The sequence below is a fragment of the Carettochelys insculpta genome, chromosome 16 (assembly GCF_033958435.1).
Source record: "Carettochelys insculpta isolate YL-2023 chromosome 16, ASM3395843v1, whole genome shotgun sequence".
Taxonomy (NCBI): domain Eukaryota; kingdom Metazoa; phylum Chordata; order Testudines; family Carettochelyidae; genus Carettochelys; species Carettochelys insculpta.
This window is the reverse complement of record NC_134152.1, coordinates 25,495,288-25,510,185: the sequence shown is the minus strand read 5'-3', so window position 1 is coordinate 25,510,185 and position 14,898 is coordinate 25,495,288.

The following is a 14,898-nucleotide window of genomic DNA, read 5'->3' as shown; positions in this document are numbered from 1 at the left end:
GAGCAGCCAGCAGACCTCAGACAGCAAGAGTGGGAACTTCCATTCTTGTGATACAATGAAGTTCCCATCCCTGTGTTACAGCCTTGAACCCCATACACTTAAACATCAGATAGCCATATCATCTCCTAACACCTGCATTTAGACATTGGAACCTAGGCAGAGACCAGTAACCAGGGCAACCTTGGCTTCAGCCCCATGAGAATGTTAAAAGTGGCATTGAGCCAGTATGCGCATACCCAGTAAACAGCTAAGGGATAAAATCATGATAAGGTCCTGCCCCTAGCTGAGTTTCACTGGGGACTCTCCACCACAGGAGTGCCCCGGACTTTCCCCCGTCTGCAGCAATGTCCGCCGTGGCCCTGATGTGAGGTGCTTTGGGACTGGAACTCCCCATGGCAGATGGGATGTAAGCGTGCCAAATAAACTCTTGTCCAGACCTATACATTCCTGTTGTACTTCACTTATTAATGTGTACCTTGTGAATAATTTGTAGTAACTTGGAGTAGGTAGTACTTTATTAAGTTTATTATCCCTAGTCAGCTCTGTGTTGAATCGAATACCATGAATCCTGTCCAGCCTTGTCCAAGTGAATTGATAGACCACCCAAGTTGCTGGACCAGAGAGCCCCAGCCAAATATAGTGCCTCAGGCTGGGAGCTCAGCTAGTCTGGGGGTAGGCAATGTTGCTGGTTGGGACTAAAAGCCCCTGAGGCCAGGGACACAGAGTCACAGTCAGCTGGGAACAGGGAGCCCCAGAGGCCAGGAGCTGTGTTGGCTGGGAGGCAGGAGTCGTCACTGCTGGCTGCTGAGGGCAGGGACCGCTCAGGTCTTGAGGTTGCCAGACCAGAGAGGCTGAACCTGTATTAGTTTTCTGAAGATTGAGAGCACCAAGTGAAACGGTTCATGGGACACTTGAAGATTCTACCCAACCCACAAATCTCAATCTTCTCCCCCATTACAACTCTCTCCTACTTCTTCAATGTTCTCTTAAGTCCTCAGCTCTGTCCACCAAGATGCCAAGAGAGCAGCAAAAAGACACTGCAATCCACTTTAAATTTGGTACTGTCTTCCCTGTCCATGAATCAAGGGAGCAGAGCATCTCAGCTTTACAGGTGCCCAAGAATGATTTTACAGGCACCAAAATCCAACTGTGCTCATATTTACTGGCACCCCCATTGTTTCATGCATGACAGGAGATCAGAGGGTTGGTACAGGCTTTTACAGGGCCTATATGTCTGCAAAGGATATGTTTGGCCCTGACTTGGGCATTGCCATCTCTGCAAAATCAAATTGTTCTACAGAACAAAGAGCTGTCTCAAATAACCTGTAACGTTCCATTAATACCGTGGACAGTTCTATCCATCCAATGGGTCATTGACCACTATAGAAGATTGCAATCCAGAGATGTAATTGAGGATTGGGTTGAGCGCTATCACTGGCAATTTGTACATCAAGAGGGCTTTTGTTTTTTTCCCCCCTCTCTGAAAGATATGCTCTGGTTCAAGCAGGAATTATTTCAGGGAACCCTCTGCTCTGTGTGTCATGTAGGAGGTCAGTAAAAGTGACCATAAAGGATTTCTGGCCTTTGAATCTTTGCATGTGACCAATTCCCCCATGCTTTTCAAGGACAAGATTTTGTACAGACTGGACATCCTGAGAACCCGCAGCGCAGAGGGAAGTTTTATTCCTAGAGCACGATGTCTCAAATTCTTTAGTTTGCTTAGGACCAATGGGCAAGAGATTCAGAATGCACCAGTGTGTTCTTTGGGTGTACCCTGCTACCAGAGATATAGGACCAAAACACTTTGTGCCTTTATGGGATGAAAATGTTGTGGGTCTGGTGAGAGCTTCATAACAAGCTTGGCGGTTGCCTCAGTGGCATTGTGCCAACCCTGTGAAAGTCCCTCCAAAATGTCCAAAGCAACATGGTAGTGAGTGAGCTCTAGCTTACCCACCCCCAAATTTTGTACCGAGGTCTACTCTCCCTAGCCTAAGACAGAGCTTTTAATTCCAACTCAGCCTGAGCCCAAGTCTACACTAGACCTTAAAGTCAATTGTAGATACACAGTTAAAGCTACAGCAATTGCCTAGCAGGAATCATCTTATCTACAATTGACTTACCTGGCCATTCACACTGAGAAACTCTCAGTTCAGCCTCCCTTACGTCTCATGAGACTGAGTACAGGGGTTGACTGTCAAACCCTGGGAGCTCAACCCTGAGCAGATTGATCTTTTAGGTAGAGAGGACATACCCTGACTGTGATGAATTCAGAAGCTGGGAACAGCACAGCCTTTGCTGAAGTGAGTTTGTTTATAAACAGAGGCATGGAGATTCAAATAATAAAAGGCTTGTCATTAAAATAAACTAAACACCATTAGATGATCCTGAAAGCATCACCAAGAACTCCAATTAAAAGACAGGAAACCAAGGGTAGGAATGGTGAGAAATATCTCCCAGGGGTCTGTACTGGGACCAGTTTTGGTCAACACATTCATAAGTGATCTGGAAAAAAAGGTAAGCAGTGAGCTGTAAAAACTGTTGATGACACAACATTTATTTAAGATAGTTACATCCAATGCAGACTGCAAAGAGTTACAAAAGGATTTAACAAGACTGGTTGCCAGAGCAATAGACTGGCAAATGAAACTTGATGTTGATAAATGCATAGTAATTCATATGGCAAAATATAACCCCAAATATACATACAAAACAATGGGATCTAGATTAGCTGAACCTATCAAAGTAATCTTGGAGTTGTCTGAAAATATCTGCTCCATATCTAGTGGCAATCAAAAAACCTAACAATATTGGGGCTTATTAGGAAAGGGATAGATAATAAGCAGAAATTATTACATTGCCTCATATATATATATATGGTATGCCTACATACTGAATACTGATTTTAGAGATGGGGTGACCAAATCTGCACAGACATACTGGCTATGACTGCACTACATTCTCCTTTTGGGAGAGGAATACAAATGAGACAGATCAAAAATGCAAATGAAGTGCTGATTTACAAATCTTGTTACCTCTTTTACATAATTTTGTGATTGCATTTCTGTAAGACACTTTTACAAAAGCAAAAACCAGCTGTGTAGACAGGATTCCTTTTGGGAAAAAACCCATTTTCGAAAGAACCCAGGAAGAAGGGTTCTTTTGAAAACAGGGTTTTTCTCCCCCTGAAAGGAACCCTGTCTACAGGGCTATTTTTGCTTTTGGAAAAGTCTCATCCGGAAGCAAGGTCACAAGAGATTATGCAAATGAGGCATGAGATTTGTAAATCAATCTGCCTCATTTGCATTCCTTCTCTCAAAGGGAAATGTAAATGTAGCCGTAGCCACTGAGTTTGGAAAAGAGAAAGAGAAAGACAACACAAACTTTTTAGGAAGCCTGAACGAATTCCACATGGGGAGAGATTAAAATGACTGCGACTTTTCAGTCTAGAAAAGAGGTAACAGGGGAAGATGTGACAGTCTATAAAATCGTGAATGATGTGGAAAAATGGAATAAGGAAGTGCTATTTATTCCTTCAAACAACACAAAAACTAGAAGTCGCTCAATGAAATTATTAGGCAGCAGATTTAAAACAAACAAGTATTTCTTCTTAGTCAATCCTGGGAACTCTTTGCCAGAGGATATTGTGAAGGTCAAGACCACAACAGGGCTTTAAAAAAAAAAGAATTAGATAATTTCATGGAGAATAGATCCCTCAATGGCTATTAGCCAGGATCAGCAGTTATCCAACATAACGTTCTGCATGCCCCTTGACTCTTCCAGAAGCTGGGAGTGGGTGACGGGATGAATCTCTCACCGATTGCCTGTTGTGTTCAATCCCTCTGAAGCACCTGGCACTGGTTCACATCAGGAGACGAGATATGGGGTTAGATTGCTCTTTAGTCTGACCCAGCATGGCCACTCTGATGTTCCTACATAGAGCCGAGAAGTACTGCCCCTACTGTAACCCTACAGACACCACTTCCCTCCTGGAGCTGAGACAGAACCCTTGAGTTCTGACAGGGGTTCTTGCCCTGCATGGAGTTAGTAACAAAATAAGAATATATATACACAGTATCCCTTGAATGACTTGCCACAAATGTCAGAACACGTTAATATTAGAGCTGAGTGGGTCTAATATTTTGTCTTTTATATAAGCATAAGGCTAATGACCCTGGGTCATTGCAGGACAGAATGAACCTGCGACCTTCAGCGCTACAGCCACGTGCTCTGCTGCACGGGCTAAAAGCCACCTGGCCCTCAGCTAAGGCTGTGGAGCAGAAACTTCACCCTCCCTTGTCAGTGGCCTCAGTGCCTCTTGGATTACATAGAAATTAGATACAGGGCTTCTGCCAGCTAGCTGCTAAACTATCTGCCAAAACCCTAGAATTTGCAACTGCTTAAGTAGCTCCTGGAATATTGGTTAAAGACACCCTCCCTGCACCCCCAAAAAATCTGAAATGGTGCATGCTTCCGATGCCTAAGTGGTGGTGGGGTAGGATGAGGAGGATTTGAGGAGTTATTTGGATACAGACCTTTGCTAATGCAGCATTTGTCTTCTAAACTAAAAACAGCTAAAGACTTGGGCCAAGAAACTAGTTCCAGATGCTAATTGCCTCAGTCTGCGTAAAAAAACTGGTCTCATGCAACTAAGCACTGATTATTTGTAAAATTATTTTGCTGAGAGGATTAATTCAAAGAAAGAACTAACAGAGTTTGGATAATGCTTGTGCACCGTTTTTCATGCATGGTTACTTGCAGGAGCGGGCACTAACTGTGCGGTGCTCTCTCTGTGAGGCCTAACAATTCTTGTTTCAGAGAAGAGTACGATTTGACCCAGTGCAGTGCCGTATTCACACAAACATAAACATGTGGTGACACCTGGGGCTAAGTCCCTGTCACCTTGACGCTACAAATCTCCTGTGGCATAAAGGGGGAGCAGATGACCTCAGGGAATACCTGCTGCATGATGGGGCTTCACCAGCGTCACAAACTGACAGAATAGTAACAGAGAGGAAGCCGTGCTAGTCTTTACACTATCAAAACAAAAAGCAGTCAGGTAGCACTTTAAAGACTAGCAAAATGGTTTATTAGGTGATAAACCATTTTGCTAGTCTTTAAAGTGCTACTTGACTGCTTTTTGTTTTTACAAACTGACAGAGTAACCCTAGAAGCTCCACTTCCACATCCCAGCACGTCAGAGTTTCTGAGATCAATTGCAGCGGGAGCTAGTGGGAGGGAGCGTGGGGAGAGTGCTCCTGCTGGTCTTTGCTCCCCACCAAACTAAGGCTGATCTAAGTGACACTGGGACTGCACCGACCCCTGCATAAAGGGGGAGTGAAGGTGGCTTAACATTCCCTCACATCACAAGCTGTCTCTGCACCTGGCACAGGGCTCGAATAATAATCAGGGTCATTTCATGTGCTCTGGATCTATGACGTCAGTAGTTGGTGTATCTCTTCTGCCTCATCAACTGCAGGGGCAAACAGGCGCAGCACTGCTGGTCTCTTTCCACACACCCAGCCTGTCTCTTGCCCTTGCAGACACATCTCTGCACTCCAGGCCCTGGCTTGCCTTTCTCCTGGGTAAGCTATATTCTCTGGCCTGCTGTTGGGTGTTGCCTCTTTTGCACTGCAGAGAATGGGCTGGTGGCCAATGGAGGCTGTCTGAAGACCTGCAGCGCTCTGCCTTGCATCTGCCCAAAAGAGAAGTAACTCTCCCCATTACCGAAGCAGTATACATTCACCCCATGGAATACTTAAAACAGGCTTGTGTATTTAACTATGAGGTCATGGCCACCAACCAGACCATGTGCTGACATGTACCAGCTATAGAATGCATGGCCAGAACACATCCAGCCCGCTCCTTTGACAGGGCTTATAACAGAGCATGACAGCACCACAGTGCCTCCTGCTGGTCACTCAAGAATTGGTTCTTCCAGCCTCCACAGAGCCCTGTTCTGGCCAGTGTCTCACCCACTATTACCTAGCAGGCTGTTCACCGCCTCAAATCAGCACCTGCATCCCTCCCAGACCACAGTGCAGCTTCCTTCAGGCTACTGCCTTGCCATACTCTGGGGTTCTCCCCTCCTAGGGAACCCTGAACCCCAATACACACCTAGGCTCTGTGACCCACTGCCAGTTGTCATCTAGCCCCTTACCTCAAGGGCAAACTGCTGTCTGAAATGGCCACTCCTCATTGACCAGGAGGTTTTGGACATGCTGCCTTTTCCTACCCTGGCTGCTTCCCTGCAGCCCTTGTACCCTCAAGCCCTGCAGCCTGGGAGCTTGCCTGACCAGAGCTCCCCAAGCTCTGCTCTATGTTTGGAAACCTCTAGCTTGCTGGCAGCTAGGGTCCTCCTGCTCCACAACTGGAGCAAGAGTCATCTATCTCCTTCGCTCAAGGAATCCTCTATTTATAAACCCCAGATGGGCCCAAATTAGCTGCAGCCCTAATTCACAGCCAATGGCCCCAGTTCCTGGCTCGTTCAGCCTCAGGCCTCCCTCAGGGCTGAGCTTAACCCTTTCCCCGCCCTGCTCCACGGCTAGATGCATCGCTAACCCAGCTGTAATTTGTTCCAGGGCATCCTCTGTGCCATTGCACATATGGGGTGGCTGTGCGATAGCCACAGGTGGCTCGGGCATTTGTAGTTTTATAGTTTTTTGCTCTGGAGATTCCTGATTCAATCCTCAAGGGGTCAACCCAGCTGACAACTGTCACATAGATTTGTGCTTGCGCCCCAGCTGCACAAAGATCTTGACCTGAGGGAAATCTGGCTGTGAGTGAGACAAGAATACATAAGGGGGAAAAAAAGGAGGGAAACATAGCCAAACTAGCCAAAGACAAAAGAGGGCCATTTTATGTCCCTTTCCTCAGTGCTGAGTGGGCCAGACCCCAAGCTGAGGTATCAATTACTTCAGTGATTTAGTCTGCACCTGATTTACCGTCCTTCCTCGAGGTCAGTGGTACTTTCATCCATAAGCAGACCTTTTCTTCTGAGAGAGACTAATTCTAGACTAAGGTGCCTCTCAGTGTATTTACCTTTTTTCCCTCAGCCCTGACATTCCTCTAGGACTGAGACGAAAATTCATTCTCTAGCCTCCTTACTTCCTTGTCTTCCTTTCTGGTGCTGCCAGCAAGGAAACCACTGCATGTCATGCGTCCAGTAGAGCTAGACAGAAATCGGCACATTCCACATAGGCCATTCACAGCAGGCAAACCTGGTGCCCCTTTTAGCTCAAGCCACACAGCTCTAAAGCACGAAGGTAGGAAAGCCCCCAAAGATAAACACTTGCAAATAAGGTTCCTCCTTTTTGGCTGGTTTATTTGAAAAAAAAGTGCCAAAAGTTCACCTCGTTTTAAAGGCACAAAAAGATCCTGTCATGGTCCACAGCATTCCCTGCAGGTCTCCCTCTAGTGCCTGCAATGCAGACCTCACCTGAGCCATTTGCTCATCCTCAATCTGGCTAGTAGGGAGGATTGTTTCCATACTGATCCTGCCCCACCTTGGCTGTGCTATAGGCCTGCCTTTTAGCCTACAATCCTGTCACCTGGCCTCCTGTGTACCCGCCATTTCCCATGTCACCACATAGTCTGTAACTTGGGAAACCTCATGTTCCAGAATGCCCATTCATAAGGGGCACTACAGAAGAGCAGGCCCGAGCCACAGTTCAAACGGACAGGCCATTAAACCAACTGAATAGCTATCAAAGGGTGGCACAGGTTGAACCTCCCTAATCCAGACCTTCTTCATCTGGCAACATCTGTAATCTGGTATGATTTTAGTTAGCTGGACAACCGCTTATTGGCCAAGTTTTCCATGATCCCATAATCTTTGTTTACAACTGCCAGTCCTGGCTCTCAGTGGCCGTGTCTACACTAGCCCAAATCTTTGAAATGGTCATGCAAATGGCCATTTCGCAGATAACTAATAAGGCGCTGAAATGCACATTCAGCACCTCATTAGCATGTCGCCAGCTGCGGCTCTTCGAAATTGCCACTTCTTGCTGCCATAGAGCTCATCCGGATGGGGGCCTGGTTCGAAAGGCCTCCGCCAACTTCAAAATCCCTGCTGATAGGAATAAGGGGATTTCGAAGTTCCCAGGGTTTTTTCGAAAATGACGCCTGTCTGGACGAGCTGCGCGGCAGCAAAAGCAGCAATTTCGGACAGCCACAGCCAGTGGCATGCTGATGAAGCACTGAATATTCATTTCAGAACCTCATTAGTAATCTTTGAAATAGCCATCACTCAGAAGTGAGAGGTAAATGGGTAGTTCTGAGGGATAAATATTGATATTATGACAATTATGCTGTTCAGGAAGTAGAATTTGTTAGCAACATGGCTTAATGCAGGCATACAGTCCTGTCACCATGTATAGTGCAAAGTCACTGCTTAGTATACAATGGTCTGCTCTTCAGGAGGAAAAAGCCAGCATACAGAAGCCTTGCTTCAGTGCACTGCTGAAGCATTTTGCAACACTTAAGCCTGGAAAGAGACCATTTCTGGTCCTTTTCTGTAACTCCTACCCTCTAACTGGTTCCAAACCAGACCCGTGGATCTGAACATCTTAGAACTGGGTTCCTTGATACTAAAGCATAGATCTGAATTTTATATGATCTGTGTCTTTCATGAACAAAAACTTTGATGCAATAACTCCATAGCGTTCAGAACCCAGACCTGGATCCAGTTTGTGGTGTTTAATCCCTTTTCTATCTCCTATGCATCTATCAGGACAGAGGTTCCTTCTAAATAAGTCTCTGGTCTCAACTTGCTCTTCAGTTACACGACAAAAGAGCATCAAGCGATGAGCTAGAGAGATTTATTATGAAGGCGGGGAGATGTTCTTGACTAAATCTACGTCTGTTTCAATATTTTTGGCTGTTGGAATCCTGATCAGACGTTTGCAGCATAGCTCCACCCATAATTGATTGGATCATTGTGATGGATATTTTGGGAACAGTGATTAGACAGGTCAAGACGTCAGCTTTATTTGAAGGCACTGAAGAGCGCCTATCTCCACTGCAAAACAGAAGCTTTTTTTTTTAACTGTGTCAGCGTACAACCAAGGGGTAACCACAGCCCCCCAAGCACAAACTGCATTTGTGAGGTAAGAAGAATGGTCCTGTGCATAGGAAACTCAATTGGAAGCCATGTGCTCAGTCCCCTGTTCTGACACAGACTTTGGTTAGGCCTTAGGAAAGTCACTTAGCTTCTCTGAGCCTCAGGTGTCCAGGTGTAAAATGGGGGAAAACAACAACATGACATAAGGCTGCAGTAACAATTAATATAATATACTCCAATAATGTGGATGGCATATACAAACCTTAGATAGATATGTAGATAGGGCCTTAGTTGAATTTGTATTGGTTTAGTTGTAATAATGTAACATCAGTAATAATCTGATTAGATTTAGAGCCTCTCCAGAATTTCCCAGGAGAGTGCGATTCTACTCTGAACACTATCCTGCACTTTGACAACACAGTCTGGCTTCAGAATCTCCTCAGCATTTACCTAGTAAAAGAACATTTTTTCTGTGACAATGTAATCTACTAATTAGAATGTACAGTTATTACAGAGCTGCATGATTCTACTTCCACAGTTCCAGATGAAAAGATGAGTCCTCTGGCTCACATTTAAAAAAGTGTCAGAGAGGTAGTTGTGTTAGTCTGTAGCTTCACAAACAACAAGCAGTCCTGTAGCACCCTAAAGACTCACAAATTTATTAGGTCATGGGCTTTTGTTGGTAAGACCCACTTCTTCAGATTCTGAAGAAGTGGGTCTTACCCATGAACACTCATGACCTAATACATTTGTCAGTCTTGAAGATACTATACAAGACTTTTTAAAAAAATAGTATGCTTGCTATACTAATGTTTCCAGGCATTAATGATAGATACCTAGCTGGTCAGAAGTGCATGCACCCGTATGAACACTTGCTTCAACTCTATGCACAAATTATGTGCATATATTTTGAATGTGAAATTAAACAATTTATATATGCAGTTAGCCACAATATTACAACTTTTAGGCTATGGTTCTGCTTTCTTCTTTTTTTTTTAGTTGCAGTGGAAGGCTCTACAACGGTATGATTTGACATCAAATGAAAATGAAAAATGAAATGGTGCTAGTTCAGAGTATGAAAACTAGCTGACAGATCCAGTCACTGCAGTGATATGAAAAACCTCTTAGACTGCAGTAAAAAAGCAATTCACATATCATTCAGTAGGCAGAATTTGAAATTTACAATTGATTATGCACGTTCCATTTATTTAATGTGAAGGAAAGGAGCAGGGCTGCCTAAACACACCAAAGAGCTGAAGGAAACAAAATACCAAATCCGATTTGATGAGACTAGTGCAATAGCAATTAACGAAATAATCAGCGGCCTTGTAATTAAACATGGTCTTTGGCAGCTATATCATTTTTCAAGCACTGTCATTTTTCAGTGTTGGAGACTTGTAGATTTCTTTGTAGATGTTTCTGTATTTTTTGTTTTGTTTTGTTTGTTTTTTACATATAAGGTAAAGAGGAGCTTTGGAACAGAGCAGGACAAGAGCCAATTGACATTGAAATCGAGACAAGAAAGTAGGGATGGCTAGACTACACTCTCAGAAAACCATCATCCAGTATAGTCTGTCAAGCTCTCACATGGAATCTGCAAGAAAACATGCAAAAGAGGAAGACCTTGGACAATGTGGAGAAGGTCTACAGAGACTGAAGGACAACAACTGGGGTGTTCCTGGAGCCAGCTAGAGGTTTTGTCCCAAGACAGTGAAGTGGAGGTGATGACCTATGCTCCCCACCAAGTACAAGGGGTTAAGTAGTAGTAGTGTTGGAGAGAATTTAGGACCTTGTGGAACTGCCTTGGTGTGACATGCTTCCGTCACTGTGAAAATATTCTGCAGTCTTCCCATGAAGAGCTCTGCTGTTCCCATGGGCCAGAAGCAGATGTGAACCAGCCACCCAATGAGAGTGCCATGTGGCATGACTGAAGCTGGAACTGTCCTTCCTGGAGATCCAGGGAGTGGAAGGCCTGCTAAACCTTATGCAAGCGTAGGTGGCTTTGCTACAGCCACTCCTTCCTCACTCACTGTGACAATACTGGCCCAGTCCTGGTCACTAGCTCTCTGTGCTCAGAGGAGTGAGAGGCTACAACTGACTGAGGAAGGCTTTGTGGTTTCTCATGTACTCCTTCCCCATTGAGACACACTCCAGCTCTTAAATGCCATCTGCCAAATCCCTGTGCAAGCATCAAAGACCCTGAGTGCTGTATGCTTAGCTCAGCTACAGAGAAGCAGAGTGGGGAGGCTTCACAACCCAGGGGGTAACTTTGGGGGCAGTCTTGTGGCTCATTTCATGGGCTTTAGTTGCAGCTGCACATTTGCACTCCATGGCCTGCTAAAGGAGAGGACTTGTTGCATAAAGTCCTTTTAATTTAGGCTCTGTGTGGTGGCCCAAGGTTTGGCCTAGTGCATAAAAGCCAAATTGCTCCTTTATTATTAGGTGAGCTCCCTCATGTGGTAGCAAAATGATGCCCCCCTCCATGCATACGATGACTCTCTCTGCTGAGAACTTGGGTTGATACATATAAACATTCCTGCTCATGGGGGTGGGGTGGGGTGGGGCAAAGGGGGTAGTTGCCCCAGGGCGTCAGCTACCACCACTGCTGCTTGGGCAGCAGCTGGAGCTCCAGGCTCCTTTGAGGTGCCATGGCAGCACTTCCTTACCACTTCTCCAGGGCCTGAGGGAGGGAAAGTGCCATGGCCTGAGAGGTGCTAAAGGCTAACTACCTTTGGCCCTGCCCCTTCTGCCCTTGGCCACACCCCTTCCAGGGCACAGAGCCAGGCCCCCTCCCATCTCATTCCAGGGCCCACAATGGCTGTTGGTTCCACTGCAAACAAACATGTATTTTTGTAAGAACAACATCCCCCTGCTTTCCTGTCCCTGGAACTGTATTGCAGCTGCAGGTGAAACTTGTTCAAGCTTGCTCACTTTCTGAAATTTTGTTTCTCCAATAAGTCAAGGGAAGATGATGTTCTCATTTCAGGTGGGAACAATTACACTTACTCAAACCAGAGAAAGTTTTTGGCTCTCTCTTTCCTGGATCTGGTGCCGGCCTGTAGCTTCTACCCACACCTTCGTGATTATCACGGATTTTATGTTGGCCTTTTAGTTTGATTGGCAAATGGATGTTGCTCATAGGCTGGGTCTACACTTGCCCCCAACTTTGAAGGGGGTATAGTAATCAGGGCAGAGAGAGATTACTAATGAAGTGCTGCGGTGAATACGCAGCACTTCATTAGGCTAATTCTCCACCACAGCAACTTCGAAGCATCAAACTTCGAAGTGCTGGCATGCATGTAGTAAAGGGACTTGGAAATAGTGCGGGCGATTCAAAATGCCTGTGGCCACACGCATGCTAGTGCTTCGAAGTTGCCGCAGGGGAGAATTAGCCTAATGAAGTGCTGCGTATTCACCTCAGCACTTCATTAGGAATCTCCCATCGCCCTGATTACCATGCCCCCTTTGAAGTTGGGGGCAAGTGTAGACAAGCCTATAGTGATTACAGTGTGTTCTGACATTCACAGAGTTCCTTTAGTTATCAGAGGATGCTCTGATTATTAATTGGAGGGTGAAGGAGTTGACAGCTGTAGATAGCTATTAACACGATAGCAGCGTCTCACTCCTGTCACCATTTTAGCAATACAGTACACCCTCGAGAAGTGTGATTTCAATCTGCCCTTAACTCACACATTAATGGGAGTTAAGGGCAAATCAAACCCTCCTTCCCCCCTGCAAGCCTATGGATGCCCCAGCTAGGAGAGCCCGACAGGCACAGACAAGAAACCTGCAAGAAAAATGCAAAAGAGGAAGACCTTGGACAATCTAGAGAAGATCTACTGAGATTGAAGGACAACAACTGGGGTACTCCTGGAGCCAGCTAGAAGTTTTGGCTTTAGGCTCATCTAGCTGCCTGCCGCTGTGAGCGGCTAGGGAGGCTAAAACCCTTCTCCCTACCTTCCTAGGACGGGGGCCACTGTCATCTTGACAGCAGTGCTGCTCTGGGAAGTGGGTTTTGGCCCGTCTGTCTGCCCACAGCGGCAGGTAGCTAGGTGAGCTAAAAGCCTTCCCCCTACCTTCCCAAAGAGGTGCCTAACATCATTCTGGGAAGGCAGGAGGATGGGGCTCTCAGCCTGCCTAGCTGCCTGCAGCTGCGGGAAGCTAGGCAGGCTGACAGGCATGCATCTTAAAAGTTGTGTGAAACTTGTGTTAAATCGAGTTTTGTGCAACCTGAAGACATGTACAGTGAGGGTTTACTGTACTGGGTTATACCATTAAGTGATAACTAGAAGAGAACTGGGGTGTTGTGCTGAATGGGATGGTGGGAGGTTCTGGGTGCTGGGAGGATGGCGTTCAGCTGAAGTGAACCTCAGTTTAGATCTTTGCTTTGGATTTGACAGAAACAAGCCATGCGTTAATTGTGATTTTGGCAAGACATCATTCTTAGTAACCCCCACTATCCCCCACCAGGAAAATGGGTAAACTTGAAAGTGAAAAAGGAGAAGCTTCAATCAGCCTGTCAGTGGCTGTTAAAAACTGAGGCTTATCTGAGACATTCTATGTGAACAGTAGTGTTGCTTTGTCCTTCTAGCGGAATTGCATCACTACCAGTCAGGCAACGTTCATTTCTAGTAAAGGAAGCAGTTTTACCTAGTGCAGAGGTCGGCAACCCCCTGACATGGGTGCCAAGAGTAGCACATAAGCTGATTTTAATTAGCACGCAAGGCAAGAGCTCAGCCCCACTCCTCCACTCCCATGCATTTTGGAGTGTCCTCAAAGCCATGCCGCCTGTGCATTAACAGAAGACCAGCTAATACTACCAACCACTACCTAAACGGTAAACTTCTGCATCTTAATTTATTAATGAAACTGTTGTAAGTAGGACTATGAATGACTTTAAAAGTATTGCCAGCACTTGGGCCATACATAGATATCAAAAGGTCAAATTTTGGCAGTCTGCCCTGGAAAGATTGCTGACCCTGGTGTAGTGCACCAGGCACAGGGTTAGAGCTCAGGAGATCTGGGTTCAGTTTCTGGCTCTGCCCCCATCCTGCTGAGCGACTTTGGGCAAGTTACTTTCCCTCTGCTTGCCTAACTTTCCACCATATTATTGTACAATAGGGATGGTGATGCTGATTCTTTTGAAAAAATAAGAGCTAGGTGTTACTTTTTATTATTAAAGCACCTCATCCAGAACAGTCAGAGTTTTCTTGCAGCTTGTGAGCTGCTGGCAGGGATAGATTGAAGAAAGAAAAAAAAAGTCTAGGCTGCTACAGCTCTATATATAGAACTGTCATGCTACTAGACTATCTTTCTACAGTCAAATGGCCACTTAGTATAGAATCAGTGACCTTAAGCTAAAGGTGGATCTAAACATTTTAGTGCAAAGTCAGAAGAGATTGATTTTACAAGCGTGTTTAAGGAAGGATTAAAAACTACAAGTCCATTGTTAGCACAATGTCCAAAATATGCAGAAATGTGAGAAATGTCCTCATTTTTAGCCTGAATTTCTCTAGCGTCATCTTCCAACCACTGGATTACATTGTATGTTTGTTTGAGGAAATATGGGATTTTTGACCGTAAGAGTAATTGACCACTGGAATAATTTGGCGAGGATTCTCTGTCACTAGAAATTTTAAAATCACAATTGGATTTTCTCTTCAAAATATCTGCTCTAGTTCAAACAGGAATAATTTTGGAGACTTTTTTTGGCCTGTGTTATACAGCAGGTCAGATGATATAATTGCTTGGTCCTTCCTGGCATTGGAAAAGCATGAGAAATGTTCAAACTCTTTATGTAACAATTACAAGGATAAACTGCAAAACAGAAGAAGAAAGGA